We start from the raw sequence: 27241 nt of genomic DNA on the forward strand, positions 1-27241 counted from the left end.
AAGAAAGCAAGAGGAAACAAGGGTGTCCAGGGAAGAGATGGATTGCTTGAGAGAAGACCTCTGAAAGGTATGACCATGGAAGAAGGTAGGAGAATGGTATTGAATCGAGGAAGTTGGTGACGGCTGATGCAACACACTGACCCCATGTAGAAACCGGTCACATTCATCATCAACCCCTTTTTTCCTATCTGTATGTCACACGTTTTAGTTCACTGCATGTGTGTTTCATTTCCCTTAAGAGGTACCTTCCTGCACATCTTTTTCAGTCATCAAAGCTCATATGCTTCATTTCTTGATCTGGAAGTTTCCTTTCTTGTCCTCCTTGCTCCTTAATATCCAGTTCTTAATATTTTCCGTAATTTTCTTTACCTCATCAAATTCTTGTTTTTTTTCCCCCGTTTATACGTTATTGCTTTCTTCTCTATCAGTAACAGACAACAAGGCTTTTATGTTTTTCATATGTTCTACACGGAATGAACAAAAAATAAAAATACATATTCAGTAAAATTAAATTCCTGCCATGGTATGTGACCTTATAACTATTCTTAATTCTGTTTTATATTGTTGAAGTTAACATTTCCAGAGCATGTCCTCCAAAGTCCATTTTCTGAGTTGTCCTATCTACGACATGTGTCCCTTGACCGTGGGATTTTTTTCAGTTCTTGCAGTTCTATAAGATATTTGTATAACCACTTCCATAGCAAATATTCTAACCTTTTTGGAATTTGTAGCATATTTTGGGAGTCAGGCAAACATCATTACAGCCTTCTTCCAAAATATTCTTCCTTAGTCTCTCACTCCAGTTCATTGTCAGTATGCTATATTGCATTTTCAACTCTAACATTACCTTATAAGCTGTACGTGTTAGCTTTTTCCTGTCTGGATTATCTGCTCGTATCTGCTCTTGCTTCAGTTGTGAAGTTCACTAAAGCTGGTTTAGTTGGGCAACTGCCTTGCCTTTTCATAGCTTTCTTCAGTTCTGAAGTTAACCCCCAACAGGCCAGGTGATCTGATTTTCTGCAGACCAAATATTTGTTTAGCTTGTTCCCAAGTGCTTAACGTTTCTCTTTAACGTTTGCACCCAGTATCTTGAATCTTTATTTTTCTCCTTCTAAATGTCTTTTAACCTTCTCTTTTCCTCATTTCTTTTATATATTATGTAGTCTATTTTTTGTTGTACTATGCTTTCTTATATCTCTTTACTCTTTTTAATGTAAACAATTACTTAGTTACATCATACAGATACCCATTTGTACATTATCGTCTTACTTGTTCATTATTATTTTCCACTTGGGCATAACGTTTTGCTCCTGAATCAAATATAATCTAAGATGCGTTTAAAGTTTGCTTCAAATGTGGTGATCCTAGCCCCTCCCCCAGTCTTTTAGACAGCAACCTTTTTCTCCCATTGCACCCTTAATTCCAAATAAATTATTTTATTTCCTTTTGTATATTATGCCATATTCTTTTCTTGGTTGGACAGGTAGGGCTATCCTGTATAAAGCACCAGTGGATTTTAGAGCATGTTAATTACTTGTATTTTACTGTCTATAGCAATAACTAACATTTGTATTGTATTTTATTAATTGTTTGGGTAGTTTCCTCCCAGATTTCCTTGGTAGTTTATATATTGTTTCAACCAAATTCCTATATCATGTAATCTCACAAACATGGATACCTCTGCATCAGGTTGTGTATTCAGTTCCCTGTTGAAATATTGACACTCATAATACTGAAAATGCAGAAGAGTGAATCTTGAATATTGCTGTTCTCCTTTTTAAGCTCGTTTTTTTACATGGGGCAAAAACCCCCTGCATACCCCCAAAATAACATATACTCAAACCATCTCTGAAACTGCCATACCATGGATGTTTGTAGTGTTTGTTTGTCTTTTCCTGGTTAGGGGTCACCACAGCGGAACTCCGGTCTGCTAATGATTGGCAGTAGATTTTTTATGGAGCCGAGTTGCCAGCCCGGTGCCCAACCTTCAGCGAAGGCACGCCCATTCACGCATGTCTTTTGGAGGCCATTCGACCGATGGGAGGATATGCAGACTCCACGCAGAAGGCACTCCGGCCAAGAATCGAACAGCAGAACCTCTTGCTGTGAGGCAACAACACTACCACTGTAGTATTTTCAACTGTCAAAAGACTGACTCCCATGCAAATGTTTTCGTTGCAAGTGTTTAATTCTCATGTAATGACACTCTAGTGTATAACTGTATTACAAAGAGTCATAGTTAGCATTTTATTTTATTACAATATAGTCATATTTTGAAAGCAAGGCACATTTTGGGACTGATCAACAAATCAACTCTGATCGGGTCCCACTCACTGAAGTTGCATATATCAAATACTGCTGGTGGTCAAGAGTTCCAATCAACTGAACAGTACCTTTTTGTATATATATCAGTGGCTGAATTACATATTGTAGAAGTATTGAGTAGATAAAACAGCTGGCATCACACACTACTAATTATTTCTCTTTCTCTCTGTTTATGCAACCACTATGTATAAATGGCAGTAGTGGCCATCTTGTGCTTACTTATGTTTTTTTTTTTTTTTTGCTGTTATTGGTTTAGACAATGTGTGTATGGCTGTTGAGGAGGGACTACTAAAATTACTGGGCAAGTTATAGACATTTCATCATGTTGAAATGCACCACAACTCATCATTTTAGTATATTCCTTTATTTACCTTACTAGAAGATGTTCTGAAAGTAAAATCCTAAACAACACTTACATATTGAGCCATACTGAGGCCAAATATCCTTGTTTTCTTGACACTGGTTAATTACTGTAGTTACAAAACCAAAGTCTTAGACTCTGAACTCTAGAAATTTACCTGCAATTCCACTGAATTAAACATCTTCTATATGTACATATTGTAAATGTCATTAATATTAAGCCTAATCATTGTCTGAAATACTCTCTACTAGTATGGCTTGTATTTGCTTCCATTCGTATAAAATTTTAAGATGATACGCTATGCCTGTACCTTGTACTTGGGTCATAACTGAAAAGGATCAGCAAACCAGCTCACTTATCTGTTTAACAAATTGTAAATAAATTAAGTACTCCATTTTGTAAGTGTGAACTTTTACACTTAGAAGCCAGTGCGTCATAACTTTGTTAAGGTTTAAGTTCAACTTTGTTTAGTGATTTCTTTACAAGTACCATGGCTTAGATATCTCAGCTCTGTATTCATCATCCAGATTATGTAATTTAACAGCTACATCCTCTACGTATCTCTTATCTTCCCACTTCCCTGTGTTCTTGCTTGCTTTCAGCCTCCATTTTTGTCTGTCTCCCTTCTTGTAGTACTATTTTCTACCTTTTCTGTAGGTTCTTGAGCAAAAGTTGTTTCTCCATGAGGGTGGCCTAATGGTTAAGGTGTTTGCCTTACAAATACAAGGTACAGGATTTGAATCTCACAGGGGATAATTGGCTAGGCTTAAAATGGCTCGCAAGGGCAGTTAGCCTAGTACTAATCTATGAACATGTGTAACATAAATAAAATTGATGTTAAAATGCTCACCTAACTTTCATGATTTTGAACAGTGAGGGATAAAGTATTAAACATCCCAGTATTACCATGAGCATTCTGAGCTTAAATAAATGCCCACTTTTAAACAAACTGCCATACCATGGATAAAAAGGAAAATTATGATAAGTGGCCATCTTGAACTTGGTGTATGCAAGTCCATTTTTTCAGCCATTCAGTCCATATTTTGTGACTGCTGAAGCTGGTTCCCACCCACATTTTAAATGGTTATACTGTACAGTTCATTAATGTTACTTTTGTTTTAAATTCATTCACTTTATTTATTTTTTATTTTATTTTACATTTGTTGACCGGGCTAGTCTAGCTGGATAAATTTCCATTTTCAGTAGAGGCCCGGGGAGAAAAGCCCCACATAGAACATAACAATGAGACATATTAATGATAAACACATAGAATAAAAGTAAGACAACATGAGTAATAAAACAAATTAAATTGGTAATAAAAACTTGGTGATAAAATTAAAATTAACAAAAATTAAGGCACATCATAATAGAAGTCCTGACTAGAGATAGGACAGTTTCCAGGCTTTTTACTAATTTCAAACAGGCTATGCCATAAGGCTCCTACTACAATAAGAAAAAAATGCAAGTGGGTGGAGAAGAAGGAGGAAAAAAGTAATGTAAGAAGAGAGGGAAGAGACAGAGGTCAAGAAATGAGAGAAAAAGAATGACAAACAAGAGGATATGGGAGAGGATTAGAGAAATGGGTCAGAGCATAGAGTGACTTCAAGGGAATGGAAGAGGAAAAGGTAGGTATTAGGCACAAGGTAGGGTTAAAGGTCAGAAAAGGGGGGAGAGAAGTTAGTCAGGTGTACTACATGAGCAAAGCCAGTGATTTTGGAAGTACAGTTTGATTTGTTGTTTGAAGAGTGGTAGGGATGTGATTTGAGTTATTTCCCTAGGTAGTAAATTCCATACTCGGCCTACGGTATTAGTGAATAAAGAGTCACCAGCTAGGTTGTGAGCTTTTATGGGTTTGGTCAAGAGTTTAGAAGAGGAGCGAAGGGAGGTAAGATTGTTATAAGGGGGTAAAAGCTGTGATAGAATAGGGGTGTTATCAGGTTGGTACAAAATTTTGTGGGCAATAATAAGTTGTGTGAGTGTAAGAAAGTTTTGTAGTTCTAGCCAGCCTAGATGTTTCAAATTAAGGCAGTGATGGGTTCTGAAGGGGTTGCCAGTGGCGAAGCGGGCAATGTTATTATAACAAGTTGCTAGTTTGTTTAGGTTAGATTTCTTGAGGTTAGTGAAGATAGGAGAGGCATAAAAGAGAGTGGATATAAGATGGGAGTGGGCAATAGTAGCTCTAGCAGAAGGGGTGAGAAATGGTTTGATCCGGTATAAGGATCCCATCTTACTGTTTACAGATTTGATGGTGTTGTTGATGTGTTGATCGAAAGAGAGATTGTTATCAGTGGTTATGCCTAGCAGTTTAGTTGTAGAGTCTGGAGAGATGACAGTATTGTTGTTAGACAGGATGGTGAAATGTAATGGGGAGGTACGAGTGGTGGGGGTGAAGAGGAGAAGTTTTGTTTTTTAAGCATTCAGGAGGAGGTATCATCTAGTAAACCATGTTTCTACTGTGTTGAAGATATTTTGGGTTAGTATAATTAGGTCAGAAGAGGAGGTTGCTGAACAAATAATTGTGGAGTCGTCAGCGTATTGAATGCAGGTGGCTTGAGGAATAACTGAGTGGAGATCGTTAATGAAGAGGGAAAAGAGAAGTGGGCCAAGAATAGAGCCCTGAGGGACTCCAATAGAAATGGGCAATAAGGAGGAGATGTGGTTGTCCCAAAGAACGGCTTGTTGTCTGTTGCTAAGATATGAACTAAACCATTTTATGGTAAGTTTATCAAATGAGAGGGAATCCAGAATGTTAATTAAAGAGTGGTTAACCATGTCAAAAGCTTTTGAAAGGTCACTGAATAGTGCGGAAGAGAAAAGGTTATTATTGCGATTGCTGTTGATAGTATCAACAAAGGAAAGGAGGGCAGTGGTGGTGCTATGGTGGGGTCTAAAGCCATGTTGACAGTTAGCAATAATATTGTGTAGGGAGACATATTGTACAAGTTGTTGATGAATACATTTCTCCATAATCTTTGCTAAGGGTGAGAGAAGTGCAATTGGTCTAAAGTTAGAATAGTCGATAGAGTTGCCGCCTTTATGTAGTGGGATAATATGAGAGACTTTCCAGATGTCAGGGATAGTTCCTTCTTGGATGGTCCTATTTATGAGTATAGTTATTGGGTAGGCAATTTCTTTGGCTGTCTTTTGCAGAAAAAGGGAGGGAAGCTTGTCAGCAGAGGGGGTACAGGGTTTCAGTTTGAGGATGAGTCTGTAGATGAAAGAGGTAGAGACAGGTTGTAGAGAGAAGATGTAAGAAGAGTTTGCTAGATTGTTTGGAGGGTAGAAGTTATTAGTGTTCAGTTGACTTGCAAGAGATTGAATGGTTTCAGTAAAGAAGGAGTTGAAAGCATTGGCAGTTTGGTCAGGGGTGTCAGGGTCAGCATTAAGTGGGGAGGGAGTTTTGGCTGTGCCTGGAGATAGGAGTGTATTGATTGAAGACCAAAACTGTTTTGGTTTATTAAAATTGGTTTCTTGTAGTTCACAGTAAAACTTTCTTTTGTCATTTATTATTGCTTTTTTGGTAAGGTTTCTAAGTTGACGGAAAAGAAGGAAATCTGAGTTGATTCTATGGCACCTCCATTTGGCCCAAACCTTGTTTTTAGAGAGGATTAGTTTCTTAGTTTCATTTGAGAGCCATGGGGCTGTTTTTGACTTCATTCTAATGGTACGCTCAGGAGCATGTTTATTCAAAATGGAAGGAAATGTAGAATTGAAGAATGATACTGCTTCGTTAAGTGGAAGTATTTTTAGGGGGTTCCAGTTACAAGCTCTGAGTTCGTTTTGAAATAGGTCAGTTTTAAAGTGTTTGGTAGATCGTATATTTCTTATATTAGGGAGGTGTGGATAGTCATTCTTCTCTCTTGTGATAAAGGTTAAGCAATGATCACTGAGGTCATCAGGCATAGTACCTACGTTGTATGTGATGTTAACTTTGTTTATGAGTATCCAGTCTAAAATGGTTTGTTTTTTACTTAGTTTGTTAAGCCTAGTAGTAGAGGTAATTGTTTGGGTGAAACCATTTAGGTTGATGTGAGAGGTGGGATTGTCAGTGTTGATGGTATTCCAGTCTATATTAAAGTCACCAAGAATTATAGTTTCCTGGGGGTAGTTGATGGCAACCCAACTAAGAAAGTCTTCTAAGATAGGTATATTGTTGCCAGGAGGTATATACATACAGATGATGTAAAGGGCTTTCTTTGCATTTAGTTGGAGTTTAGTGATGTTGGCTTCCACTTTACTGTCTTGGGTTGGACAGGCTGACAGGGTAGAGATGTTGAAGTGATTCTTAAACAGAATTGCTACTCCACCACCCTTTCGTTTAGTACGGTCAAGCCTTAGTATATTATAGCCTTGTACCCTGTTAAAGGATTTTAGTTATTGTACCATCAAGTATGACCCTGACTCTTTTTTGGATACTTTTTCCATGCCACAGAGGAGATGAGCCTTCACTTAAAAGGATCCAAATGAATATCCCTTTCCAAACTTTTTCCGTTTTTTTTTTTTTTTTTTCAAATTTATATTGTAACTCCTCAATTCCATGTGTTTTCCTGTATATTTCCCACTAATCTTCTGATATTTTAGCTAAGATTTAACTACTACCTCAAGTATTTCTTCATTTCTCGTGCTACTAAATTCCACTTCTAAATCTTGTCTGTATAGATTAGTGTAATAGTTTGCCCTTAGTCTCCCTGTTTTTTTTTTTCTCCTGGATCTCTTTTTATCCTTCCATTATTCTGATTTCTGATCTTTTAATAATCAGTCTACTTTTTGTTGCCTTAGTCTTTTTTTATGCCTCTATTTATTGTTTTCAAAAAGTAAGCATTTCACTACCTTTTCATTATTATTCATTCAAATTCTTTAAATATTGAAGCACTGACTTTCTAGCCATATTCAGCTGATCCTGCATTTGTTCCAACCAGCCATTCCTTCTCTGTTTCTGTAATTCTCCTCACCTTTCTTATACCCTTTAAATATTTATTATGATTATTGTTCCAAATCTCTCTAGCTTTCATTATAACCCAATTTATGATGATTTGTTTACCATTGTCCTAGTCCTGTGGTAACTTCCTATTGTTCAAGACCAACTCTTGTAGTGATCATTTTAGGGTTTGAGCAATCCAGTCACAAAACATCCTTCTTTCATAATATATGTAGGAAAAACACCACTGTTTCTCTATAGATTTTTTTTCTGTCTTTACTGTGCAATTTGTCTAGGTTCACATCCTGATACTATTAATTGGAGTTTTTTTTTATCTTGCACCATACAACTATGAAGCTTTGAAAATGTAGTATCTTAACTAAGTTACCATATTTCCCCGAGAAGTAAGTAAATTCTGTATTCTTTTGTCCAATTTTCATTACCTCTGTTAATCCAAATATGTGAGTACATATTTCTAAAAATCTGCCCTCCATTGGAATTCTGTAGTGTGTTTTGAAACTGTAGCTTTGGGAGCATTCAGGTTTTCATGGGAGGCAATGCTAGCCTAATTTGAGTATTATCCTACATATTGAATTTGGAAGATATTTGCCACAGCATTGAAGTACATATGAAACTTAGAGCAGCATGCCTCAGTGCTGAAGTGGAATTAATGTGCTCTTCAGTATGCCATAAGAGTAACCCAGGCTGCTACCCAAAGCTGCAGATTTTTGTTTTAGCTCAATTGGCAATGGACAGGCTGCAAGAGTTGCCAAAATCACTGAATTATGCAAACAATAATTCGGGTACAGTGAATCAGGATAAAGAAAATGAATATTTGGAGACTGCATAATTTCAAGAACAGTTGGAGCAGGAGTCTGACCAAGGCGAACGATAAGAAACTGTAACATGATTACTTGCAGTTCCCCATCTTTATGTGCTAACTTATCAAACACACTGAAAAGCCAGTTATTCCCATTGCATCTGCATGTTTTTGGGATCAGTAAACACTCCTAGCAACACTTCAGTGAAAACCCAAGATTACCCAGCTGCTTCCCCTCTTGTTACCTGTTAAGTGAACAAACACTCTGAAAAGCCAAGATTTCCTTCTGCATCTGTAATTTTGTTATCAGGAAACTCTTCTAGCAATATTACATTGACAAACAAAAAAAAAAATTTGCCCAGTCATGTATGTTATTTATATGAAAGATAACCATTTTATTAAAGTCCTAGCTTACAGCCTGGTCAAACAATGTTTTTAAGACAAAAACTTCAACCTTAAGGTCTATCTTCTTTTGTATTCACCAACTCAAGTATCCAAGAAACAACGCGAATAAGAAAAAACTCACTTTAATAAACAAACAAAGCTTTCGGGAATAACCCTTCTTCAATGTTAGTAAAACAGTGAATAAACTCATTACACATACACATATACAAATTTATAACAACCATATGACACAGCCGGCCTATGAGAATAAAAATAAAACCACAACAATTAAGATTTAAAAGCACAAACCCTAAGTAAAATAAATTTTCTCATAAATAAACAAATATAATCAAGTATAAAAAACATGAAATAAAATATTAAATATCAATTTACATTTTATTATTTATTTTTATTTTAATGATACTGCTTTTGTCTAAACTCAAGTATGGGTTTAATAGTAATCATACTATTCAGACCAGGTTTCGTATCTGCATGCAACCTTATAATCCATTTGTATTCAGCAATATCTAGCTTGTTAATCATGTCTCCTAACCTCAGGCTCTTCTTCACTATTTCAAGGACTGTAAATTTAAAATTATGCGTTGTATCCTTCTCAGTCCTATGCTGCACCAAGGCATTAGAAGATAAGGAGAAACATATCTTCCCAGGGAAAGAATTTGCTGAACAGTCACTAGGCTGTTTTGCCTGTTCGCCCTACATGTGTCGACGAAAACGCATTCGACAAAATGCGTTTTCGTCGTTCTAATATGAACCCTCTTTTATCACTATCAATATAGTATTTGTGACAACATTAGTGTATTTTAATGTCATTATTACAGTGAAACACCTTTTCATATGTTGTAAATATATGCACCTGTTCTAACAATCATATGTACCTTTTTTTATGTAAGATTATGTATGTTTTTTTGCTTTGTAATATAGAGTGTTGGTGGAGTTTTTCTCCTGCGGTCTCCACTGAAAATGGGTCACTTGACCTGGTGGACTTTCCCAGTAAATAAATCCTCTGTAGTATTCCAGTTACCTGCCACTGTTATGAGTTCTGTTTGAAAACCTGTAACTTTTCCCATTATTTCTATTATGTTTTGTTTTGTGGATATTGGGGACACACATATTGTAGTTAGCATGAACAACTTTCCAGCTGCCTGTCACCCTTGTATGTCTTCATAGTCCATTTTCTCTTAACTTTTATTTGTATGCCTTCCTTGATTAGTAATAACACATTTTTTTTTTCTCTCCTTCCTTTCCTGCAAAGAAGGCATCATTTTCACTCTCTAAGTTTCATGCTGTTTGTAATTGCTATGTTTTTTTTTTTTTGCAATATTTGTTTGTGCATTATTTTTTTTAACTGTGTATAGCCACCCACTCATTTATTTCTCTTCTCAGCTAAGCTATTCGCATTCTATACTGGTGTGTTAGAACCAAATCCATGATCTCTGGAACAAGTAAAAGACTAGCTAAATGCCCAGTCATTCTCCCGATCACAGATCAATTTGTTAACCTAATGGTAACTGCCAAATCCTTTAGATACCTAGGCATTTGGCTTGATCAGTTGCTTAACTTCAAGGACATTTGCAAAAACTCAGATCAAAGCTTGACCATCTCGTTTTCTGGACCCCAAAACTCATCCAGTCTTTCTCTCTCCTCCCTCTATAGCAGCCATAGGAAGGGCTATCCTTCTTGCCCTTTTGGAGTATGGCTTATCATTGTGTGCTACTTTTTCACCCAAAAATGCTACAGACCATCTCCAATAAAAGTACGCCGATTCATTGACAACTCCCATAAACATAAACACCATTGCGTCATTCAGGAAAAAAAATGAAAACACAAATTGTTGCCAGAACAGGAAAGAGCAAACCTCTTCTTTGTCTCCATGCTCTTCAAAATAGTCCACCAAGGCCCTCTGTCTTTGCCTGTCTTTACACTCCTTGCAACCACCCCAGCCTGCCTGCAGTCTGAGGAGCCAGTTCAGGACCAGACTAATACTCCAGACACCCAGAACAAAGTCATACTACTGTGACCACTGCTTTCTATCATGGCCCCCAAGCTGTGGCAGTGTCTCTCACCAGAGATCACAGAAATCTCCAGGTTAGTCGTACTTTTACAGCCAACAGACTTTTTTTGCAGGATATCAAATTACAGCCTCCACTCTCCATTACAGCTACTTACTATTCTTGGTATTTTAGGACTGCGGTGGTGGTGCTGCGGTAGCGTTGTCGCCTCACAGTAAGACGTTGTCCTGTTCGATTCTCAGCTAGAGCGTCTTCTGTGTGGAGACACGCGTAAATGGGTGTACCTTCGTTGAAGGTTGTACGTCAGGGCTGGCAACCGGCACGTAAAAATCTTCTGCCAATCATTAGCGGACTGGAATTCTGCTGTGGCGACCCTTAACCGGGAAAAGCCAAAAGACTCTACTATTCTTGGTATTTTACACATGTCGATATGTGCTTTCGGTTTATTTTTTAAGAACGTCTGGTATTAGGTTTGCTTACCAATTATAGAAAAGGTCAGGCTAGTGTGTCTAGGTAGGTCCCTTCCAGTAAGTCATGGGTGACCCAAGTATGGAGTTTCCCCTGCTAATTTACTTATTCTTTTCATTTAATTCATGGATCTTCTGTGGCTATAACCCCATGCACAACCACTGACTGTCACTGTGGATTGTTCTGTTTTCTTATCTTGCTTTCTAGTATATAGACAAAAGCTAGAAAAAGACCATTAATGAAGACATTTTCATGAAAACTTTGTGTATCTTATCTTAATATTATCTTTCTGGCTTGATGACCTCATTACAGATGCAGAACCCTTCACTGCCAAATTCTGTGCAGATTTAAATAGTTGTATAGAAACATCTTCCCCCTCAGAAATAAATGTAATGCCAAATTCAGAAATAAAACCCTATGATGGAACCCAAATGTCTAATAAGAATAAATCTTATTGTATGCAAAAATAAATCCAACTCTCAGAGATACCAAAAACACTATTACTAAACTAAACAAGGAACTCTAGACCCTAATCAAATCAACCAAAGCCAGATGTAAGGTAAAATTAGCTACTCGGGTGAAGGATAACAGACTCTTCTTAAATTGTTAAAAATTTCTGAAACCTGAAACACTGCACTGTGCAGAGCTAATAGTAAACAAACTCATATACTCAGACCCAGAGGACATAGCCAATCTACTAGCAGACAAATTTAGCTCAAACTTCACTCCTTCTCCCTGCCACTATTCTTAGCTCACATACCCACAACTATACCCCCTCAACCTCTCAATAACAAGTTCTGTCTAAGGCCAAGGGCACCACATCAATGAAGCTAGGTAACATGCTGGGCTGCCTTCTGGTCAGCCTGAAACTTGACCTGTGTGATCCTTTATTGATGCTATTCATCATCAGCCTCAAAACAGGCTTCATGCTTGGTGAATGGCGAACGGCAACAGTCATTCCCTTGCACAGATGTGGGGCTTCAGTGGACCTGAGTAATTACAGACCCATAAGCCTGGCCAGTCTCATCTGTAAAGCTATTGAAAAAAAATAAAGGTATAGGTAGCCTACACACTCTTGACCTAACCCAGTCCAGAATTGTCAAAAGTAGGGACTTCTTCAAAAAGTTACTGAAGCTATGGATGAGATCAGAACTCTGCACTCTGCATATCTTTATCTCAGACATTCAAAACTGTCACATACTCTAGTGTCACAGATACAGTCCTAGCTAAATGTCAGTTCCTGTATTACTTGTTGGATACTAGACTGAAGACTGACTCACAAGTAGAACCAAGGAAGTTAGGGTGTTTAGCTGTACCGTACAGCTTTCAAATGCCTGTTACTAGTGGTGCACCCCAAGGTTCAGTCCTTGAACCACTCCTCTTTGGCATTTACTTCTCTGAAGTCAAAACTAATATTAATGGGTTGTGCAGACCAAGTTTGCAGATGACTACAAACTTGGTGCCATCATAAACTCCCCGGAGGACATGAAGGTCCTGCAAGTGGACCTGTTCTGCACAAATCGCTGGTGTCAAAACTCTGGGCTAAAGCTAAATGCAAGATTTGTATAATTGCATAGCCTTCAGCAAGCGTGAATCCCCTTGTAGCTGTCAAATTGACAGCACACCTGTGAAAACTGATCCTTTTGAGATGTCTGGAAACCCTTGTGACAATTAACTGTCTTTTAATGTTCACACATCCACTATTGTAAGGAAATCCTTTTTCATTACACAGCTCATATCTAAAGAGTATTTTGTCCGTATCAAGGATGTACCTGTCCAAACGCTTGTCACAGCTGGAATGATCACAGTACATTTTCCCTTAAAGCCAAGGGCTTAAGTTATAAAAACTATGCAGGTCATCTCAAAGTCTTCTCCCTCTTCTCAGTGTCATATAGGCTGCTAAGAGGTGACCTGTGCCTTACATATAAAGCTTCAAAAAGACCTTATTCTGTCAGACCAGTTACACATTCAACAGTCCAGCGGTATCATAAATACTTGCTTAAGGGATCTGTCTTTTGAAAAATAAATAGAACTTGTTGGAGGAATAGGAATTTGTCACAGAATTACATTGTCTATAGAACCAATCTCTGGTTTATTTGTATGCAAAATATAAAGGCTAAAAACTACCATGGGAATGTAAGGCTAGGCTTCTTAAGATCCATAGGTCAATGTCTTCGTAAGTACTTATGAATTTATAATAGACTTAAGTATTTTCCTAATACTGAACCCATTATAATGTTCAACTAAAGCAAATTTGAGCACTAACTTACAGCAGCTTTCTCACAGACACACATGCAAAATAACCTCCCGTCTGTTTTCACATACTTTTTTTTAATGCAGTGTTTAACTTCTAAAAGTAACATGTCTGTGCATTAGTTGCTTGTACAGCTGTATACTTTCATCTTTATTATAATCTGCATTGTCATAGCTAATGTTTTATTTACTGTGATCATTCATTCAATACTTCCATTTCACTCCAGTGTACCAAGTCTCTCACTTTAAATATCCTTTCACTTCCTTTGCTTTTTCAATCAGCTTTATTTAACAGTGCAAATGGCTTCACTGGTAATCTCGCTCTAGTAGTTGCCATGTTATTATTTCCTTTACTGAGTCTGTGAATACAGTGTTCTTTCTTAACCTTAATTATTTTCTATTTCTGCTCTTCCTTCAGTCAGTTATTCAATGCCTGTTGTGGATTGATGTAGGTCTTCAATCCCAGTGGATAAAAAAAACATGAAGTGAAGTTGGGTACATAGTCTTAGGTTAATTTTTCTGCTGTTTTTAACTGGGGGGGGGGGGGGGGTGAAGCCACTTTATTTCACATCCACAAAAACTCGTTATGTCCCCAACTAATGAAACTTATTTTTCTTCACAATATTGAAAGCATCTCTTCTTTTAATTGACGTGATTGTAGTTTAATTTGTGTGGGTCTAGGCTGTTTTCTGGCTGTTGCTACTCTGATATCTTTATCAGTGAAAAGTCCAGTCCACGTGCTAGTATACTTCATAACCTGTTCCAAAAAAATTACAAAAAATGGAAAACTCAAGCAGGTAAATCAGAGTTAGGGAAAACATGAAATAAAAAACAAGAACTGGCTCAAAGGAAACAGTTTTATTAAGTAGAACTATTATGCCTCAGACTTTTGAAATGTATCTGCTCTTATGGAATTCATAGGAGGTTACTAGGCTAATGACCCTGAGGCCTTTACAGGCATAGGCAAGAGTTTGTCCCCAAAAAAGAAACCTCAGTCAGCACCTTATGCCCCTCTCAATGAAGGACACAGGTGGAACTCCTGTGACAAACTTGTGATTTAAAAGAAACACACAGGCCAGCACAGCATAGTCAGCAGTCCAATTTTTCATTCAAAAAAACAACAAATAGACCAGTTTCGGCTAACAAGCCTTCTTCGGTGCATAATGCTAGTGTAACCCCTCCTAAAGTTTATATAATCAGTGGTGTCTTCCTATTGATGAGTCAGAAATGTTCATTTAAACCCAGTGCAAAAAGTGCATAATATTCTCTTTTATTGAGAATATTATGCTAACCTGATTTGACCCTATCATTGGACATAATCCTGTCTATAGTGGAAAACCTAAATTGGGATGAAGTGTTGTTTGGTATGTTTGTAAAGAGCATTAGATAGTCGAGCACATCTAACATCACTTAAATGTTCAGAAATACGCACCTTCAAAGGTCAGGCAGTTTGCCCTACATAAATGCTTAGAGGTCACCAAATAAGTAACCCAGTCTGAAGTACAGTTTCCATGGACTCGTATATCAAAAACCTGCGAGGTATTTTTAGAACTAAATTCCTTAGTCTTGTTAACATATTTACAAAAACTGCAGTGATTACAAGATTGACATCCCCGCAACTCTTCACCACTTAAAGTGGTTTGATAAGATACCTTATTATCCATAGGCTGTTTGCAGTGGTTTAACTAACCACCAATAGATGTTCGTGTTTCACTGTTGCAGTCATTACACTTGGGTTATCCTGCTGGCAGGCTACCCGCAGTTGGCCTGAATTCCAAAGTCCTGGTCTGGCGTCGGTTGCTGTTGCTTCTTCCCTGACATCAGTGCGCCAGGGGTATGTAAGATGCAGCTGATGCTATTTTCTTCAGTCTTTCTTGCTGTGTGGTGCCCGAACCAAAAGCAATTCGCAAGTGCCGGTTGGCCGACTCCTGAGATTTTCGAAAATGAATTTCAGATCCGAAGTCTTCAGTAAAGCTAAGTACCCCGTTGGGGAAACTTTTTCTTGCTCCAGACCGATGTCAGTAAGTTAACAATTGTATTTCTTGTGGGAAGCAAATACCTCATAAGGATTTTCATTCTTATTGTGTTCCTTGCCAAGGCCCTGACCACAACGTTGCTAGTTGTCGGTTTTGTGCTAGATTTAACCAACGCACTATTAAGCGTCAGTTCGATTTTGCTTTACATTACTTTGGCCGAAGGTTTAACTGTATAATGCCGTTGGAACAACCGACGACCGGAGTTCATAAAAAGCGCAAGGATAAAGAAAAGGACAGGCATCCGAGGTCCAAAACCGACGACGAAGCCTCTTCTAGGCCAGTCGCCAGTTCGCCGGTTCTCAGTGAGGCACGTCGCAGCCCCTGACACCCGCTGCCTCTGAGCCACAGGCCGCCTCCGACTCCCACGTGGAAACAACTAGGCCTCTGGAAACTATTCCCTCAGATGGGTCCGGAGCCGTCGAGCAGGCATCGGCTTCTGAGGGTGCTTTCAGACCTACACAGCTTACTATCAAGACCACTTCAGCAGCCAAGGCAAAGTCTAAAACACCTTTAAAGACAAAGAAACAAGTACAGCATTCTCCAGGACAGTCATCCATGCCTAAGAAACAGATGCTTAAAATGACCGAGGACCTAATTACTTTGATCAGGGGTGCCCATCCCCCTCCTGATAAAAGGCCTAGGCAAGACACTGACTATGATTCCTCTGACCAGGTTTCTTTTTCATCTGATTCCTCTTCAGAACAGGGATATTCTCTCCCTCCCTGTGAGGACTCTGATGCTGAAGAATCTATCCCTTCAGCCTCTCCTCCTGTGGACTACTCTTTTGGGAAACCCTGCACACCATGAGGGAGCATTTCCACTGGGAGAGCCAAGATTATTCAGAATCCAAGAAAAGGCTCAGAGACTTTCTTTTATTGCCTCAACACAGACCTCTTGCTATTCCTCCTGTGCTAGACATTGTAGATGATGTATTTTCTGAGTCCAGTCTGTCTCCTGATTCTTTACCCCGTGCACCAGTTAAGCCAGATAGGTAGTTACACGGTTCCAGATTCACATAAATTTCTTTATAAAAACCATGCTGCTGACCCAGAAACTATATCTCAGGATCCCAAAGGGGTCAAGGCTTCCACTGCAAAAAACCCTGTTCCCTCTGATAGGGATTCTAGAGCACTGGACAGATGGGGGGAAAAGGTTTACGCCTCTGCTACTTTAGCTGTAAGGGCTTTAAACTGCCAGTTTCACATGCTTAAATATCAGCAATACCTAATGTCTCAGCTCAAACAGAAAATGCTGACAAACTCTGAATGCCCTGAAAACAAGGAAATGCAGGATTTATTGCATGCAGCTGAACAAGTGGGAAAGCATACTTTGCAATGTGGTTTTGATTCACTAGAGGCTTTATGCAGGGCCGCAGTTACAGGCTCTGTCATTCGAAGACATGCTCGGTTAAAGGAACAGAGTCTGCCTGATCATGTTAAAGCAAAATTATTGGATGCTCCATTACAGCATGATACTTTGTTTGGTGTTAAGGCAGAAGAGGTGTTAAAGAAAATGGAGGATAAAGCGAAATCAATGCAGACAGTAAAGGATTTCTTACAGGTTCAGCCACCCAGATTTAGCAGGAACTGGCCTTCTAAAAATTGGTCCTTTCCAGTGTCAGACAGGCCACAAAGATGCAGATACAGACGCCCTAGAGGCAGATCTGAGCCCCAAGGCTCATACAGGCCTAAACAATGGGGTGCTACAGCCTCCAAAGGCTGAGAAGACAAATCACAACCATATAGGAAACAGTCCCAATGACTTCCCACTACCAATGCCAAGCACTTACCTTTTGGCAGCACCCTTAGGGGGAAAACTAGCTCTTTTCTCACAAAATTGGCACATGATCACCCAGGACAAATGGGTACTGAACATTGTTTCTCAGGACTACAGGTTCCACTTTCACACCCTTCCAAGGGCAAAAGGTATGCCAGACCTGCCACACAATCAATGGGCAAAGGCACAAAAGCAAATTTAATCCCTCATGGACATGAGGGCTATTCAAAGAGTTCCACAGCAAGAGCAGGGGCAAGGATTTTACTCAAGACTTTACTTGGTACCCAGAAAGGACAAAGCCTGGAGACCAATACTGGACCTGTCTACTCTAAATACTTTTCTGGACGTTCCAAAATTCAAAATGTTGACACTACAGCAACTTCTACCCATGCTGGGCAAGAAGGTTTGGCTCGTAACTTTGGACCTCAAAGAGGCATACCTGCATGTCCCAATCAGACAACCATGCAGAAGATACCTCAGATTCATAGCTGGCTCAATGCACTACCAATTCTCGGCACTGCCCTTTGGCTTATCTACTGCCCCCAAGGTCTTCACAAAATGCCTGGCACCAGTAATTGCATTTTGCAGACAAAAAGGAATTCAAATATATCCTTACTTGGATGACTCTTATTCAAGCAGAGAGCAAGGACATTCTACTAAAGCATCTGGCATTTGTAAAAAGATTACTAATTTGCCTAAGGTGTACAGTAAACGAAAAAAAGTCAAAACTAGTGCCCTCTCAAGAGATAATATTCCTGGGTGCAAGCTTAAATACAACTGCCCAGATGGCTTATCTGATGCCAGACAAACTGACTCTTTACTTCCAAATGATGGCAACAAAAACCCAGTTACCTGCAAGAAAAATTCTGCAGGCTTTGGGCTTCATTACATCCTGCTAATTCCATATGCAAGACTGCATATGAGGAAGCTACAATGGTATCTAAAAAGTGTTTGGACTCAACATTGCCACAGCCTGGAAACAATAATTACTCTCATTCCCTGCCTGCAACAAGAGTTTCGATGGTGGGCACTGGCCTGTCACCACAACAAGGGACAGCCATTCAGTTTACCCACAGCCAGGCAGACACTAACAACAGATGCATTGGATTATGCCTGGGGGGCACACATGGTGGGAAAATGTATTCAGGGCACATGGCCCGCAAGCCAAATGCATCTTCATATCAATCAAAAAGAGATGCTAGCTGTACAGAATGCCCTGACAGCCTTAAAGGATCTACTCCATCCAGGACAACTATTGCTAAAGACGGACAATACTACAGTTATGTGGTACATAAACAAGTAAGTGGGCACACATTCCTACCCCCTCTGCAGGCAAGCCATGAATTTGTGGAACACAGCATTGACCTATCAAGTACATCTGCAGGCACAATTCCTGCCAGGAAAGACAAATACTCTGGCAGACGAACTAAGCAGAAACCTCATGGACCCTCACGAGTGGAAACTAGATCCGCACGTCTTCAGCATGATAACAAGGAAATGGGGATGCCCAGATATAGATCTGTTTGCCTCCCCTCACAACTGCTAACTACAGAGGTTCTGCACAAGGACTTATCACACAAGCTTGGAAGGTGGATGCTCTATCATTCAGCTGGAAAACCCTGACAGTTTATGCCTTTCCTCCACTGCCTCTCCTCCCCAAGGTACTCCTAAAGGACAGACAAGAGAAGCCAAAAATGATTCTAATTGCCCCAGACTGGCAACGCCAGCACTGGTACCCAATCCTAAAGAGCTTGTCTTAAGGCCCAGCCTGGGCTTTACCTCAAATTCCTCATCTTCTGACCCAACAAAACAATCAAATCCTGCACAGCCAACTCAGAACCTTAAATCTGACTGCATGGCGAATAATATAACCTCTCAGAACACACCTCTCTCTAAAGCAGTTATGGATGTCATTTTGGAAGCCAGACGGCCCAGCACCAGAAAACCCTATGCAGAAAAATGGAAGAGATTCTGTGCTTGGAATCCGGCACAAGGAATTGAACCGCTTGTTCCAAATATCCCTCAGATTTTACAATACCTAACTGAGATGCTGGACAAGGGCCTATCCTTCTCATCAATTAAAATCCATGCCTCTGCCATTTCAGCTCATTACAATACGGAACCACCTATTTTTTCACATCCACTGCTAAGGCAGTACCTCAGAGGGGCCAAAAACATAAGACCTCCAAGGAGAGCACCAATACCTGCATGGGATCTCAATTTTGTCTTGGAAAAGCTCACACTGCCTCCTTTTGAGGCAGCCAATACAGCTGATCTAAAATTCTTATAATGGAAAACAGCTCTGCTCCTAGCAATAACTTCAGCAAGAAGAGTATCAGAGTTACAGGCATTAATGGCAGTGGAACCTTTTATCATTTTCCATCCGGATAGGGTTTCTCTAAGGACAAACCCAACATTTGTGCCAAAGGTAGTATCCAGTGTGGCTCTTAATCAAACCATTCATTTGCCTACTTTTTTCCTAACCCCCAGAATAAAAGGGAGAGACTTCTGCATTCTTTGGACATACACAGGCAGCTATGCTTCTACTTGGACAAAACTAAGACTTTCAGAAAGACTAAGCAACTTTTAGTAGCATATGCTGCAGGATCACAAGGAAAAGGCTATCTCAAAGCATCCTATTTCAAAATGGATAGGACACGGCATTCGTTTCTGTTATGCACAGCATGGCAAATCAGTGCCTAAGGGCATTAGGTCACATTCGACCAGGGCAGCAGCCACATCAGCAGCCTTTCTCAGAGGAGTACCAACCAAGGAAATTTTGGAGGCTGCAACTTTGAGTTCAGTGCACACTTTTACTAAGCACTACCACTTACCTCTTTACTCTAAATCCAGAGCAGGCTTTGCCACTGCAGTTCTGCAGGGCCTCATAGCCACTCCTAATTCTATTTAGACCCAGCCGCCTAACCTCAGCTTTGGAATTCAACCCAAGTGTAATGACTATAACAGTGAAACACAATGAACATAGTACAGTTGTGTACCTACCATAAATGTAGATGTTCGAGTGTATTCACTGTTGCAGTCCAGGTTACCCACCCGCCATCCCCCTTTCTTTGCTGGGACTTATCTGTACTTCTCTATTCTATACAACCTATGTGGCGTATTTGCTTGTAGGTGAAGGTATTGTTTATTTTAGTGCATGCTCTTTATAAGCAATGTTTTTAGCCTACCCTTTTGGGGGCACCTGACATCTGGGGCAAGAAAAACTGAAGAAAATTGCTTTGGCTGCATCTTGTATACCCCTGGCGCACTGACGTCAGGGAAGAGGCGACAGCAACCGACGCCGGACCAGGACTTTGGAATTCAGGCCGACTGTGGGTAGCCTGCCAGCAGGATAACCCAAGTGTAATGACTGCAACAGTGAATACACTCGAACTTCTACATTTATGGTAGGTACACAACTGTACTTTTTCCCTTTCCTATATGAAAAAAGACACCTAGAGGAGACTCTATCCTTCAGTGAATCTTCTGATGAGTACCCCAATGTTTATTAATATAAACTGAAATATTGCTACCATAGTTGGTAACCAACCTCAACTGAGTATTTGAAATAGATTTCTTCTGCTGATATTTTAACAAAACCTCTCTATCCAAATTGAGTATAATTACTAGAGTCCATGACTTGTTTCCAATTATGTCCCCTGTTCAAGAATCACTTGATCAGTTGTTGATTATGTATCGAAAATATTTCATCAGATGAGCATATTCATCGTACTGTCATAAATTGAGATTTAAGGATATTCCTGATGTGTTTGGAATGACAGCTATTTGAATGCAACAGTGTTCACCCCAGGATGTTTCCTATGTACTTGACTCAACAAAGTCCCAGCATGTTGTACATATATATCTCAACATCCAAAAATACTATTTGTGTAGGGCTATGAGTTACCATGAAATGTAATCCCATTTGTTGTTATTAAGATACGTCACAAATTTATTTAAATATTCAACCCCTGAACACCACCCCAACCAACAAATTGTCAAAATGTCTATGCCATCTGTCCATAGATTCTAAACAGAGGTTGTGCATTGGATCATAAATAAACTGTTCCTCTATATAACCCATAACCAAATCTGCATATATGGGAGCAAATGATGCTCCCATCGCTGTTCCCCTTAATTGTAGATAACACTCTTGCTGAAAATGGAACGCATTTTTGTTTAATACATGATGTTAGGTAGTCCGAGCTCACCTTCATTTTCACATATGGGTTTGGAGCCAATCCTCGGCTCTGACTCTGCCGATTTATAAGCTGAAAGACTTCTGGTTGGGTTATCGCTAAGCATGTATCCCATGGTGCACCAGTACAATCCCCAGATCTCGTTTGCTGCATCGATGAGTTCAGCTGTGCTTCGTTTGGCTCTGGCTAAGTTTTTCAAAATTCTTTATATTCTATCATATTCAATGTTTTATTAGAACCTTTATTGTGTATTTAATGTTGCTAATATATTAGGCAGTTGTATTATTTGCCCTTTTTGAGTGCAAATTAGTTTACTAGTGGTTATTGGTATCCTGTATGCCAGTTAGTTTTAGGTGCCGTTGCGCATTTTTTGATTATTAGGTAGAGTTTTTGGCGGTTTCCGCTCTTAGTCAACAGGGGCTTCTGTTGTCTTGTCTGTTGTTATTCTGACCTTTTTTTTGGTCACCGTTGGCAGTTAGTTTCTGCTATTTTGACATTGTTTGTTTTGGCGGGGATCCGCTTGTGAATTTACTAGGATTGCAAATATACTACCTGTAGGAATATAGAAATTTATTGTATCATTTACGCTTTCTCTTGTGTGCATGGGCTTTCCTCTCTGGTCTGTTTAAGTTAGAAGACCTAGTTTCACTGCACCGGGCTAGGCCCGTTTAAGTTAGAGGACCTGGTCCTCCTCCTTTTTCAATCTCTCTCTTGGTTTTCTGTGTGTAATATGTCTAAGGAAAGTAAGGAGCATAAACCCTCGAGGTTCAAAAAGTGCATGAAATGCTCCCAAAAGATGCCCTTAATGGATGGCCACAGTAGCTGTGTCTACTGCCTAGGGGCCATCCACTTACAGGAGTCGTGTTTGTTCTGCCATGCTTTCTCTGCTAGAGTGTTACAGGAGGGAAAGAACAAACTCATGCTCAAGGGTCTATTGAAACCATGCTTTGAGGAAACACTTTCCAGTTCTTCAGCTTCCTCTAAGTCTGGGAAATCAAAATCCTCAAAAAGGCCTTCTCTGGCACTGGCTGGTGTCTGAGCCACCTCCTAAACAGTCAAAAAAATCCAAATCTGCCTCCGACTCCTCAGCTTTCGGAGCTGAAGGAGAGCATCATGGTGGTGTCAGAGTCTGTTACAGGTGTTTCGGAATCTATCTGTGAACCTATTGATACAGCAGTTGACTCTGCTACTCGGAGCCAGTCTGTAAGCTCCCTACCGGTTTCCGTAACAGTTAAGTCTCTAGTTCCCCCCAGGTCAAGATCCCCTATGTCTTCCAGGTCTGCATGGAGCCTTTCAAAAGAAGATGTGGAGAGGGTAGTGCTGAGACTCCTGAAGTTGTCAGCCTTACCAAAATTATTGTTGGCTCTGACCCAGTCGGCTCCGGAGCCACTTGACCCAGCTTTGCCCTTGTCTGCTATTCCTGATCCGAGCCATACTGGCCTTTCAGAGCCGGAGAGCTTGATGCCAACAGAGGAAATGCCGGCTCCACCTCACCTTGTTGCTGTCTTGGAGCCGAGTTCGGCTCTGACACGCTCGGTGCTGTCCGTCTTGTCCAGGGGCAGAAGCTCTCCTGTCAGCATTGACAGGGAGGGTTGGAATCTATCTTCTTCAGTTCCGAGCCTTCGTCTCGGTGCTTCGGCCAGGTTGAGCTCGGGCCCTGCATCTATCTCAGAGTTGACAGCTCTGGCTCTGGTGCCAACCCTCGTCTCTTTGGAGTGGGGGAGGTCTTCGGAGCCGGAGAGGTCGGCATTTGAGATTGAGGAGCATGCTGTCTCATTCTCCAGCCCCTACCAGTGGCACCAGCACTTTTCCCCCGAGAGGACCCACTTCAGTCTCAGCCCCTACTCTCTCTGGAGACAGCAGAGACCCGCAGCCTCAGGAGTCATCGGCTGGTGGCCCCTACTCTTCCGAGGAGTCTTCCTGGAAGAGGTTATGTAAGAGGAAACATATTGACTCCCAGGATGAGTCTTTGATATCGGACACTGACCTTGAGGAGTCGGAATGGTCCCCACAAGTCGTCCTCTGATGTCTCCTTTGTGGACATTTTAGAGATCCTTAGGCAGAGGTGCGACTGGCCCACTGTTAACCCGTCCGATGAGTCTGTGTACCTGAAGGCTTTCGGGTCTCAACCTTCTGCCTCTTGGGTGTCTCCACCTTTTGACGAACTGATGGATCTAGTTAGTCGAAAGGTGTGGGATACTCCTGACACCGTGGAGCCAGTCCCCAGGAGACCAAATAAGATGTTCTTCGTGCATACAGCTGCAGTCATTACAGATGGGTTATCCTGCCGTCATGCGGGTCCTCGGTCAGCCGAATTCCAAAGTCTAGGTCCGGCGTCGGTTGTCGTAGCTTCTTCCCTGACGTCAGTGCGGCAGGGGTGTAAAAGAGGCAGCCAACGCCATTTTCTTCAGTCTTTCTTGCCGCGCGGTGCCCGAAGCAGTTCGCAAGTGCCGGTCGGCCAGCTCCTGAGATTTACGAAAGTATTTCAGCCGAAGTCTTCTTGAAAGCCAAGTACCCCGTTTGGGAAACTTTTCTTCCTCAGACTGATGTCAGGCAAAGTTAATAATTGCATTTTATGTGGGAAGCAAATACCGCATAAGGATTTCCACTCTTTCTGTATACCTTGCTTAGGCCCAGACCACGACGTTTTGGCCTGCCGTTTTTGTGCTAGATTCAACAAGCGCACTATCAAGCGCCGGGCGGAGTTCGCCCTTCACTTTTTTGGCAAAAAGTTTAATTATATTATGTCGTCGGATACTCCGACTCCAGTTTTGAGCAAAAGATGCAAAGATAAGGACCGACATACGAAGTCCGCACCAACTACTGAGACCATGCTAAGGCCGACTACCGGTTCTCCGGTGCTCAGCGAGGCGCCTACACAGCCCCTGAGTACCGATGACACTACATTACCGGTGTCTTCAGTACCCGAGGTCGCAGGCTCCTCAGTCCCCATTCCTACTGCAGATATTGACGCCACTCTTGGCGGGGAAACTCAGAATTTAGACAGCCCTGCCATTTCTCAAGGTGTCTTCAGGCCTTCCTCCTTCTCTATTAAAGCTTTCACTAAATCCAAAGCAGCCATGAAAACCAAAAAACAGGGTCCTCAGACCCCCTCTCAAGGCCCCATGCCTAAAAAGCAGATGCTTAAAATGGCTGAGTATTTGATTACTCTTATCAGGGGTTCTCAACCCCCCTCTGACAAAAGGCCCAGATTAGAGGAAGACTACCCTTCCTCAGATCAAGCTTCTATTACCTCAGAACATTCTGAGGACCAGGATTAAGCCTATTCTCCTTTCGAAGACTCCGATGCAGAGGAGTCTATTCCCTCGGTCTCCCCCCATGAGGACTACTCTTTTGGGGAAACCCTGCATACATTGAGGGAACACTTTCACTGGGAAGGCCACGATTACTCAGATTCCAAGAAAAGGCTCAGGGAATTTCTTCTGCTCCCCTAGCATTAGGCCCCTGGCTATCCCTCCTGTTTTAGATATATTGGATGATGAGTACACAGAAGCCAGCCTTAATCCAGATTCTTTGCCTCCAGCTCCTGTTAAACCAGACCGGTATTACCGGGTTCCTGATTCTCACCAGTTCCTATATAAAAGTCATACTGCTGACCCAGAAACTATTTCACAGGGTCCCAAGGGAATTGAGGCCTCTACTGCTAAAAACCCATTACCTTCAGAGAGAGATTCCAGAGCTTTAGAAAGGTGGGGGAAAAAGGTGTACACCTCAGCCACTTTAACCATGAGGGCATTAAACTGTCAGTTCCATATGTTAAAGTATCAACAGTTTTTGTTATCTCAGTTGAAAAGCAAAGTACCAGAACAACCAGATTTAAAAGAGTTGCAGGATTTGTTGCATGGTGCAGAGCAAGTGGGTAAGCATACCTTGCAGTGTGGTTTTGATGCTTTAGAGGCCTCATGTAGAGCTGCTGTTACGGGGTCTGTTATACGTAGGCATGCAAACCTTACCAGATCATGTCAAAGCTAAATTATTAGATGCACCTCTTCAAAAAGATGTATTGTTTGGTGTTAAAGATGAGGAGGTACTAAAGAAAATGGAGGAAAAAGCGAAATCGATGCAAACAGTGAAAGATTTCCTGCAGGTACAACCTCCACGTTTCTGCAGAAACTGGACTTCAAAAAATTGGTCCTTTCCAGCCACGGACAGACCTCAAAGGGGCAGATACAGACACCCAAGGGGGTAGAGGGCAACCTCAAGGATCTTTCAGAGCCAGACAGTGGCAAGCACCAACCCCAAGAGGTGGAGAAGATAGATCAGTCATTTAGAAAACAGACACATTGACTTCCCCCTACACCTGCCAAGCAAAGCTTTAACGGCAGCACCTTTGGGCGGAAAACTGGCATTATTCTCGAAAAATTAGCATATTGTTACAAAAGACAAATGGATTCTGGACATTATAGACAGAGGCTACAGGTTCCACTTTCACACCCTTCCAAAAATGAGAGGCATGCCGAACCTGCCACAAAATCAAAGGGCAGAGGCACAAAAACAAATTTCAGCTCTCATGGACATGAAAGTGATTCAGGAGGTACCTGCAAAAGAACAAGGTCAAGGGTTTTATTCCGGACTACTCCTGGTACCAAGGAAAGACAAAGATTGGAGACCTATCTTAGACCTATCCATCCTAAACACATATCTACAGGTACCAAAATTCAAGATGCTCACATTATAGCAGCTTCTTCCCATGCTGGGCAAGGAGTCTTGGCTGGTAACATTGGACCTCAAGGAGGCATACCTGCATGTCCCTATCAGACAAGATTGCAGAAGATACCTCAGATTTCTTGCAGGTTCAACCCATTACCAATTCTCTGCATTGCCCTTTGGCTTATCTACTGCGCCCAGAGTGTTTACGAAATGCCTGGCATCAGTAATCGCCTTGTGCAGACTACAAGGAATACAAATCTACCCATATCTGGATGACTTCCTGATCCAAGCGGACAACAAGGACGTACTACTGCAGCACCTGGCATTTGAAATAAAACTGTTGAACTTCCTGGGATACACAGTCAACAAAAAGAAATCAAAACTAATACCCTCTCAACAAATAATTTTCCTGGGTGCCAGCTTGAATACAACCACCCAGATCGCCTACCTCACGCCAGACAAACAAGGGCAACTATCTCAATACTTCAGCAAAATGGCAACTTTCACCAGGCTAACTGCAAGGAAAGTCCTGCAGGCTCTGGGATTCATGGCATCTTGCATCCTACTAATCCCATGTGCAAAGCTGCATATGAGGAAACTTCAATGGTACCTAAAAAACTTATGGTCTCAACACAGCCACAGCTTGGAAACAATTATCCCACTCATTCCATGCCTTCAAAAGGAATTTTTGTGGTGGTCTCAAGCTTGCCAAAGAAACACAGGTCTCCCTTTCTGTGTACCTCAAGCAACTCAAGTCATCACAACAGACGCCTCAGACTACGCCTGGGGAGCACATATGACAGATCAATGCAAACAGGGAAAATGGTCCCAAAAAGAGAAGCATCTACACATCAACCAAAAGGAAATGCTAGCCGTGCAAAATGCTATTATGACCTTCAAAGACCTACTGCATCCAGGCCAGCTATTGATAAGGACAGACAACACCACAGTGATGTGGTACATAAACAAACGGGGGGGGGGGACTCATTCATACCCCCTG

General features: G+C 40.9%; 1 protein-coding gene across 1 annotated transcript in view; it reads left to right on the top strand.

The window, feature by feature from the left end:
* The window catches only part of SETD1B (SET domain containing 1B, histone lysine methyltransferase), a 1665584-nt gene that overhangs the window by 128114 nt on the left and 1510229 nt on the right, over positions 1 to 27241 (top strand). The window lies entirely within an intron of this gene.

This window comes from Protopterus annectens, chromosome 4.part0 (genome assembly GCF_019279795.1).
Source record: "Protopterus annectens isolate FY-2018-M chromosome 4.part0, PAN1.0, whole genome shotgun sequence".
Classification (NCBI taxonomy): domain Eukaryota; kingdom Metazoa; phylum Chordata; order Ceratodontiformes; family Protopteridae; genus Protopterus; species Protopterus annectens.